Source organism: Rhinolophus ferrumequinum, chromosome 2 (assembly GCF_004115265.2).
Source record: "Rhinolophus ferrumequinum isolate MPI-CBG mRhiFer1 chromosome 2, mRhiFer1_v1.p, whole genome shotgun sequence".
Taxonomy (NCBI): domain Eukaryota; kingdom Metazoa; phylum Chordata; class Mammalia; order Chiroptera; family Rhinolophidae; genus Rhinolophus; species Rhinolophus ferrumequinum.
Genome location: NC_046285.1, coordinates 8870305 through 8879064, shown reverse-complemented (window position 1 = coordinate 8879064; position 8760 = coordinate 8870305).

Here is an 8760-nt window from a genome sequence, read left to right as displayed (position 1 = left end):
CCAGAAGCTTTTGTGAGAGGGGCTCAGAAATGCAACATCTAGAGGAAGATATGGGGAAGGATAAGGGAAACAGCCCAGAGAATGGCCCCGAAGGTCCTCTTCTGGGTGACTCAGACAGCTCTTCAGATGAAGGTCTCATGGACGGCTCTGAGGAAGAACTAGATGGTCCCGGGGTGAGTCCGTCAGACAGCTTGACAGACGAAGCCCTCCTGACTCATACTGAGGGTGTCTCCAGTGTGGACGTGGGAGCTTCCCAGGGGCTGTCTGTCCATGTGGAGGACCGAGGAGTCAGGATGGAGCAGCGGCAGGAGCCTCGGGGCCCTAGGAGGGTCTTCAGGTGGTGGAAGAAGATTCTACCAGCTCGGAAGAGACTGAGTCCTCAAGGCCCCACCTCAGAAGGGCTTGGTGGAGGCGACCCAGGGTGGGGAACGTCCCAAACTCGATGTTTGGGATGTCGTAAGAATCAGGACTTGGCATTAGAGGAGGCGCTGGGGGGCAAATCTTCCCAGACCACATCACAGAAGGGGCAGTCTGCTCCTGAAAGACCGTTCAGGAAACAAATGAGACCCTTGTTTCCTTGTCTACACCCTGGCAGAGAAGGCAGAAAGCAAGAACATCCCCAGGAAGCGGGCAGCCCCGTATCACGTGCGCAGAGCAGAGGCCCAGATCCAGGCAGAGATGCCTTGCCTGGGACGACCAGAGATAAGAGAGTCAGGAGAGGCCTTGGGCGGTACCTCCAGGAGAAGCTGGGGCGTCGGCAGGCAGCAGACATCCCCTGCCCCCAAGAGCCCCTTCCCTCCCCAGTGAAATTTGGGAAAGCTCAGCAGGAGGCAGAAGTAGGGCCCAGGCAGAGTCCCCCCAGGGGCCTCTTCTCAACTCCAGGGCTCCCTGCTGTAAAGTGGCAAATAAGAATGCATGCCAGGAAGAAGCTCTCTATTCGGGCAGGACTTGTCCAATTATTCCACCAAAACGAGGGAAGAACAGACAACCCCAGAAATTTACAGCATTCATGCAGCGGCTATTCCATCAGAAGCACCCCCAATCTAGGCCCCCCAGGGAGACTGTGGATCATCCAAACCCCACCTGCAGGCGTCAAGCTGGCCTGGAGCCTCCGGCTTCTCTCCTTCTCACCACAGCTGAAGGCACAGCTTCCGGAGATATGTCTGTTATTTTCACACCAAAGCAATTCCTGAATTTCCAGGGAAACCATTTTCCCACCCCCAAGAAATTCCTCCCTTGGGGTGAGTGTTGATTCTTCGTAATAAATGTCTCCCTAATAACAGTGATGTTTTTGTTGTGTGCTGTGTGGAGGACGTAGGTTTTGGGTCACTCAGGGCTTGTGCTTAGGGAAGGGAAGGACTTAGTTCAGCCCTTATCGTGTGCTTCCTTTTGCTTCTGAAAGGTGACCAGTCCCATGCAGCTCTAGCCTAGAAATAGATAGCATGTCCCAAAGCCCCTTTCGTCCCTGGTGAAGTGTGAGGAGATGGGCTGTGTCTCCTGCCTCTTAGCTTAGTCTCAGTGACCATGGATAACAGCCCACACCTTCCCCCTCCTGGAATGCTTTAAATCCTTTAGGGCGGTGGGGAAGACAGGTCTTCTATATCTGAAGAAAATCAGGGACAGGTACATTTTCAGAAAGTATCAGTGAAGAAGAAACAGTGTCTTCATCAGTATGGAGAAGTCAGTGGTGAGGATCCCAAGGAGGGTGAATCCTCAGTGGGTGTGTTTGGGGTGGACGTTGTCCAGTGGTTCCTGGGCTGGTTGGGGTCGGGTCTAGGAACAGCACCGATGCTGCTTACCAGTCTGTCTCGTGGCTCATGTTAATGTGTTGGGGAAGCATCCTTTAAATTCAACACTGAAGTTTCCCTCCTGGAGAGTCACCTTCGCAATTTGGTTTCCGTCCTAGGTATTTCTCTGGGCTGTCAGATTGATGACATTTTTTTTTTCTTTCTTTTTTTCTTTTTGCAAACAAGAGCGTCACTTAACTCTCAGTGGTAGGAAAGTTGACCAGGGAGCCACCTACCTTCCAGGGTAAAATAAAGCTGAAAATAAGGAAAAGCTGCCTTAGAATGAACGGGAAAATAAGAAGAAAGAGAGAGGGGAAGGAGTGACCTTGCGGTGGAACAAAGGTTTATGCCCTGTCATCCCCGCACTGTGGCCCTGCCTTGCTCCCAGCTTCCTCAGTCTGCTCCAAACTCCACCTGCTTGAGGCGGCTCAGAGCACCGCACAGCGTGCCGATGCCTTAGATCGAATGGCACGGGGCTCTTGAGTGGGAAAACGATATCTGTGGGGAAGTCATCAGTTTCGGCGTCCCTGTGTTTGGGGAAGGTGATCCTGGTGACTTCCCTCCATCCATGCTTCAGGGAAATATACAAGATCTTGTCCTTAGCGAGTGCCGATTGGCTCCCAGGGTGGACGTATCCCCTTTGATCCTCATGGCCCTGGTGGAGCCCTAATCCATCTCCCCCAGAACACCTGTAGCTCGTGAACCAGAGGTGAGATCCAGGGTTACAGATATTTGGGGGCTGGCCATGGACCTCCATGGACTGCTTTCATTAGCCAAGACTGCACACGTACACACCCTTACAACAGGGTCTGCAGGGAAGGCAGCTCCACTTGTACAGACTGGGACTCCCAAATGGAGTGAATGTTTCAGAGCGCACTTGAGGTCATTTTCCCAGCATTATGTATGAATCCTGTACGGACAAAAGCAAACAAATCTGCTGTCCTCCACGGCCCTCTCTCACTACCACACTTGAATCTTCGTGTCCCAAGTTATGCCATTGACCCTACAGTGTCTGAAGTTTGGGGAGACAGAAAAAATTGCATATTTTGTGGAGGGACCAAGGGTGGGTTGGGGTCCATGGCTGGAACTCAAAGGGGTGAAAAGGCAGTGGAGGCTCTAACATCCATGTGGGTGGAGCAGGCAATAACTCAGCCTCCCGGATCTTAGATCATCCCATCTTAGGGTCCTTTACCTTCATTCCAGTGCAGTTGCTCCCACACAATAGAGCTCGTTACCAGGCACACCTTTGCTCTCTGTAATAATATAGGATACATTCCGAGCTTTGGCGGCATTTCTGTATCCTTCCAGCTTACCTGGCCCTTGTAAATTCTTACACCCTACTCCATTCATTTTCCCACTTACTCCCTATCAATCCCCGCTCTTATTTTCCTCCCTGTCTCAGTGAGAATTAATAGTCTCTCGGGTTACCACCATTTAAAAAGCACCACTACAAATGGACCCCTTCCAATCCCACTTAATTCTCCCTGTTTGGCAAAATTTCACCTGTTTTCCCAGAAATGCCTTCCTAAAAGTAACATAGCAATACTGGATTAAAGCCCACATTTAAGTCTACTCATACCCAGATCAATTCAGCTCCAGAACTATCCAGAAATCATTCATTCCACAAATAACTCCCTCTGTGTCCCCTCGGGCTTCCACAGCTCCTGTGACTGAGTCGTCGTTCACTCTGTCTCCTGCCTTCTCAGGTGTCCCACCAAGCGACCCAATCCCTGCCCTTTGGCCTGAGCCTTTCCCACCACCACCCCCAATTCCCTTCCTTGACCCAATGTCCCCTCAGCTGACTTTCTTTCACCTTCTCCACCGGTTCACGCTCTGCCACCAGAACCCTTTCCTACATTGGAATCCAAATCCCCAGTGGACCATTCCCTACACCAATCCCTTGCCTTTGCCCCTCCCACCACCACACTCAGAGTGTGGATCCTGTTGTCCAACCAGAAGCCTCTTGTTCTCTGATTACCATCTTTTCACTTGACCCTCCCTTTCCTAAGATATCAACTCCTCATCAGGTTTATAACAGAAAACAAATTCCTCTGATTCATTTGCTTGTCACCAATGCTGTCTATTTCACCACCACCAGGGTGCACTTATCTGTGACTCAATCTAAGTCGATTTCCGTTTTATCGAAGCCTGTCCCAGAGAACTCATTTCCACATAGACCTGGTGCATTGTCCACTTATGTCCCAACAGTCAGAGGCACTGACCATCCAACCTGTCAGTTTCAGACTTGTGCTGTTGGCAGGTATATACCTAGAGCATGTTCCTCCCCACATTACCACACTCTGATTTTCAGCGAGAGCATGTTTCCCTCTCCTTCCCAGAGCCCTTTCTCTGGGGAGACTCTGTTTCAAAGCACATGGAGGCCAGTAGCCATTCTTTCTTGGCCGTAATGTACAGGCCCATTTGGAAAGACAAAGATAAAAGAGAATGGCTTTTCAGATTTTAGAGAACAAAGACAAGGAAGAGGGACCATTTTCAGAACATATGTGACAGAATACCAACGGACATCTGCATGAATTTCATTGCAGCCACTTGAGGTACAGGATAGCACAGCTCCCCAAACTGGCTGGAACATCGAAGACATAGCAGAGCACATTGGTCAGCAACTGTTTTATGTCAAGGGTCCGTGGGAAAACGTGCAGCAGACACATAGCCTGTTCTGGGGTCTCCTTCTTTGCACAGTGAGTCCTAGTGGCCACTCTCCTGGTTTTAGGAAGTAGCTCCCTACGAGAGTCTCCCTGTGTCTTATTCAATGGAAGCCGTAATGTTTCTGCAGGGAAAATGCAGCATCAAGAATCTCCATCATCTCCTCATTTCCATGTCCTTTCCCTACTCAATGCACATCCTCAAACTTTGCACTAAATAAGGCCCCCATCCCAATCTGTCACTCATGTCTAGCCACAGGGCCACCCTCATTCCTGACTCACAGTGCGTCCATCCTCTTCTCTATTCCCGATTAGGGACTGAGGAGTGTCGTCCCCCAGAACCCAGAATGAGGTGGACTCTCACATCTTGACTGAAGATCAACACTAGGAATGGCATGTGTTGCTGAAGCAACAGGAAAGTTTTGGGGTTTAGTCCCTATTCCCCAAAGCTCGCAAGAGGCCACATGACCTCAAGCCTCTGACCTCACGTTGGTCAGCTTGTTGTCCTAGGCCTGTGTCCCATCCCTGGTCCATCTTCCCTGGCCATTTTCATATCATCTGTGAACCCCAGGAGAAACTGCAGCTCCACGTACCAAGGAGGATAATCCCGTGCTGCTGCCTGCACGCCTGTAGGAACCTGGATTCTCCAGCACTGATGGCGCCTCAATGTACATTAACAGATACATCTCAGCAGAAAGGCCATCATGCTCACTTATAACTCTCGGAGCTTCCAGGCCAGAGTAGGAAGGATCTGTCAGGACTGAATTGAGTCTCCCAGGAAGATCCTATGAGAGCATCTCACCAAAATTTCAGCTCAGGAAGGACATGAGGAGGACTCTTGGGAATATCCTAGGGAAGAGCCCAGAAGCCAGCCTACAAGAGAGTCTCAGAATGCTACCTAGTGAAGGGTCTGAGGGTGGCCTCAGTCGCAAAAAGTAACTCTGTGTGTCACTGAAGGAATTATGTAGGGAATGAATTATTAAATGTCTCAATGAATGACATTGACCAGAATCAAGAGAAAACCAGTCTTAAATTACAGTTGAGCAAGCAGTTTTGCCAGAACACTCTGCATGGGATCCCTATAGGTGAGTGTCATTCATGGCTACCTGAGGATAATACATTGCCTCCCTCTGGGAGTTTCCAGACCAATATGGAAAACACAAATTTAGAAAACACAATGATAATCCCATTGACACCAATGGACAGAACCTCTAGACAGAAAATCCATACAGAAACGGTGGCCTTAAATGACACATTACACCGGTTGTATTTAATAGATATTTTTAGAGTATTTCACACCAAAGCAGCAGAATGTACATTCTTCTCAAGTGCACATGGAACATTTTCCAGGATAGACCACTTGTTAGGCCACAAAATAAGTCTCAATAAATATAAGAAGTTTGAAATCATATCAAGCATCTTTTCTGATTACATTGGTGTGGAACTAGAAATCAACTACAAGAAGAAAAATGAAAAACAGACAAACACATGGAGGATAACTAACTTGCTGTTAAACAATAGCAAATTTACAATGAGATTTTTAAAAATATCAAAAGATTCCTGGAGATAAATGAAAATGAAAGCATAACCCAAAATCTATGGGACACAGCAAAAACATTTCTAAGAGGGAAATTCATAACAATACAGGCATACCCCAAGAAACAAGAAAAGTCTCAAATAAACAATCTAACCTTATACTTAAAGGAATTAGAAAAAGAACTGCAAAACAATGCCCCAAGTGAGTAGAAGGATAGAAATAATAACGATCAGAGTGGAAATAAACAAAATAGTCTAAATAAAAAAGATCAATGAGGGTCAGCCACATGGCTCAGTTGGTTAGAGTGCAAGCTCTGAACAACAAGGTTGCCAGTTCGATTCCCACATGGGCCAGTGAGCTGCACCCTCCACAACTAGATTGAAGACAACCAGCTGCTGCTGAGCTTCCGGAGGGGCGGCTGCATGGCTCAGTCAGTTAGAGCGCGAGCTCTCAACAACAAGGTTGCTGGTTCAGTTCCAGCATGGGATTGTGGGCTGTGCCCCCTGAAACCGAAGATTGAAAATGGCAACTGGACTTGGAGCTGAGCTGCGCCCTCCACAACTCGATGGAAAGACCACCACTTGGAGCTGATGGGCCCTGGAGAAACACACTGTTCCCCAAAATTCCCCAATAAAATTAAAAAAAAAATCTATGAAACCAAGAGCTGGTTCTTTGAAAAGATAAACAAAATAGATAAACCTTTAAGACTCATCAAGAAAAAAGGAGAGAGGGCCCAAATAAATAAAATCACAAATGAAAGAGAAGAACTGACAACTGACACTATAGAAATACCAAGAATTATAAGAAAATACTATGAACAATTATATGAAAACAGATTGGAAAATCTGGAAGAAATGGATAAATTCCTAGAAACATACAATCTTTGAAGACTGTATCAAAAAGAAACAGAAAATCTGAATAGACTACAAACAAAATTGAGTCAGTAATCAAAAAACTCCCAACAAACTAAAGTCCTGGACTGGATAGCTTCACAGATGAATTTTACCAAACACTCAAAGAAGAATTAACACCTATCCTTCTCATACTATTCCAAAAAATTCAAGAGGAGGGAAGGCTCCCAAGCTCATTTTATGAGGCCAGCATTACCCTGATACCAAAACTAGACAAAGACACTACAAGAAAAGAGAATGATAGGCCAATATCCAGATGAACATAGATGGAAAAATCCTGAACAAAATATTAGCAAACTGGGGTGGCCGGTTAGCTCAGTTGGTTAGAGCACGGTGCTAATAACACCAAGTATGCCTGTTTGATATCCGCATGGGCCACCGTGAGCAGTGCCCTTAAAAAAAAAAAAAAAAAATTAGCAAACTGAATTCAGCAATTCATTAAAAAGATCATACACCATGATCAAACGGAATTTATTCCTGGGATTCAAGGTTGGTTCAATATCCAAAAATCAATTAACATGATACCGCACGTAAACAAAACAAAAGGTAAAAATCACACCATCATATCAATATGAGATGTGATCAAACAATACGGTGACTGTTTAAATTTAGAAAAATTTATTACAGTAAAAGACACATTGCTATTAATCCCCCTCAAAATAATCCCCATCACTTTGAACATCATTCTTACCACTTTCTGAAGCAGTTCAGGAAGTCCTCTTTCGTGAGTGTCTTTAGTTGCGCTGTCGTGGCTGCTGCATGTCCTGAATGGATTCAAAACGTTTACCTTTCATGGCCATTTTGACTTTGGGGAAAAGCCAAAAGTTGCATGGTGCCAGATCTGGTGAATAAGGTCGATGAGGACACACCGTAATGTTTTTATTTGACTGAAGTTGCCGTATACCAGAAGCACTTTGTGATAGAGGACACATTGTCATGATAGAGGATGATTCATTGCACACTTTAAAAACACACCTTCTCTCAACCATAGCTCACACCCAACTGATTGCACCAAACACGTTGAAACTTGTCACAAACTGTTTCTAAGTTTCAACATGCCACTTCCTGTATTGAAAATCCCTGCCTTTCCATTGGATGGCACTTGACAGCAGCATTCACAGTATTTTGTGATCACAACGGAAAGGCTCCATGTCACACATTACTTCTGGTATTGCAATTTCTGTCAAATAAAAACATTACAGTGTGTCCTCGTCCACCTTTTTCACCAGATCTGGCACCGTGTGACTTCTGGCTCTTCTCCAAAATCAAAATGGCCATGGAAGGTAAACGTTTTGAATCGATTCTGGACATGAAGGCAGCTACGACAGCGCAACTAAAGACACTCACGAAACAGGACTTCCAGAAATGCTTCAGAAAGTGGCAAGAACGATGGGATAAGTATGTTCAAAGTGACAGGGAGTATTTTGAGACATAATAACAATGTGTATTTTACTGTAATGAAGTTTTTTTAATCGTTTGATCACGCCTCGTAGATGCCGAAAAAGCATTTGACAAAATCCAGCATCCATTTATGATCAAAACTACCAGCAAAGTGGAAATACAGGGAATATACCTCAATATAATGAAGATCAGATATGAGAGAGTGCTCTGAAAGAAAAACTCGTAAGGGAGAGAATTAAACAGGTTTGGCAAGAAGAGAGTGCTGAGGAAAGATGTAGTCTCAGATAAAGTCCAGCCATGGCCTGATCTACAGGGATCCTTTGTAGAGTTTTCACCTGTTAAGGTGAGAAAGTGGGCCTTTTGTAGTCTGTTAGCACTCAGTTATTGAGAGGGGTGCCTAGCTTTCCTGACAAAGCAGCTCCCATCAACTGAAGGCAATTCTTTAGAGAAGGCGGTGTAGC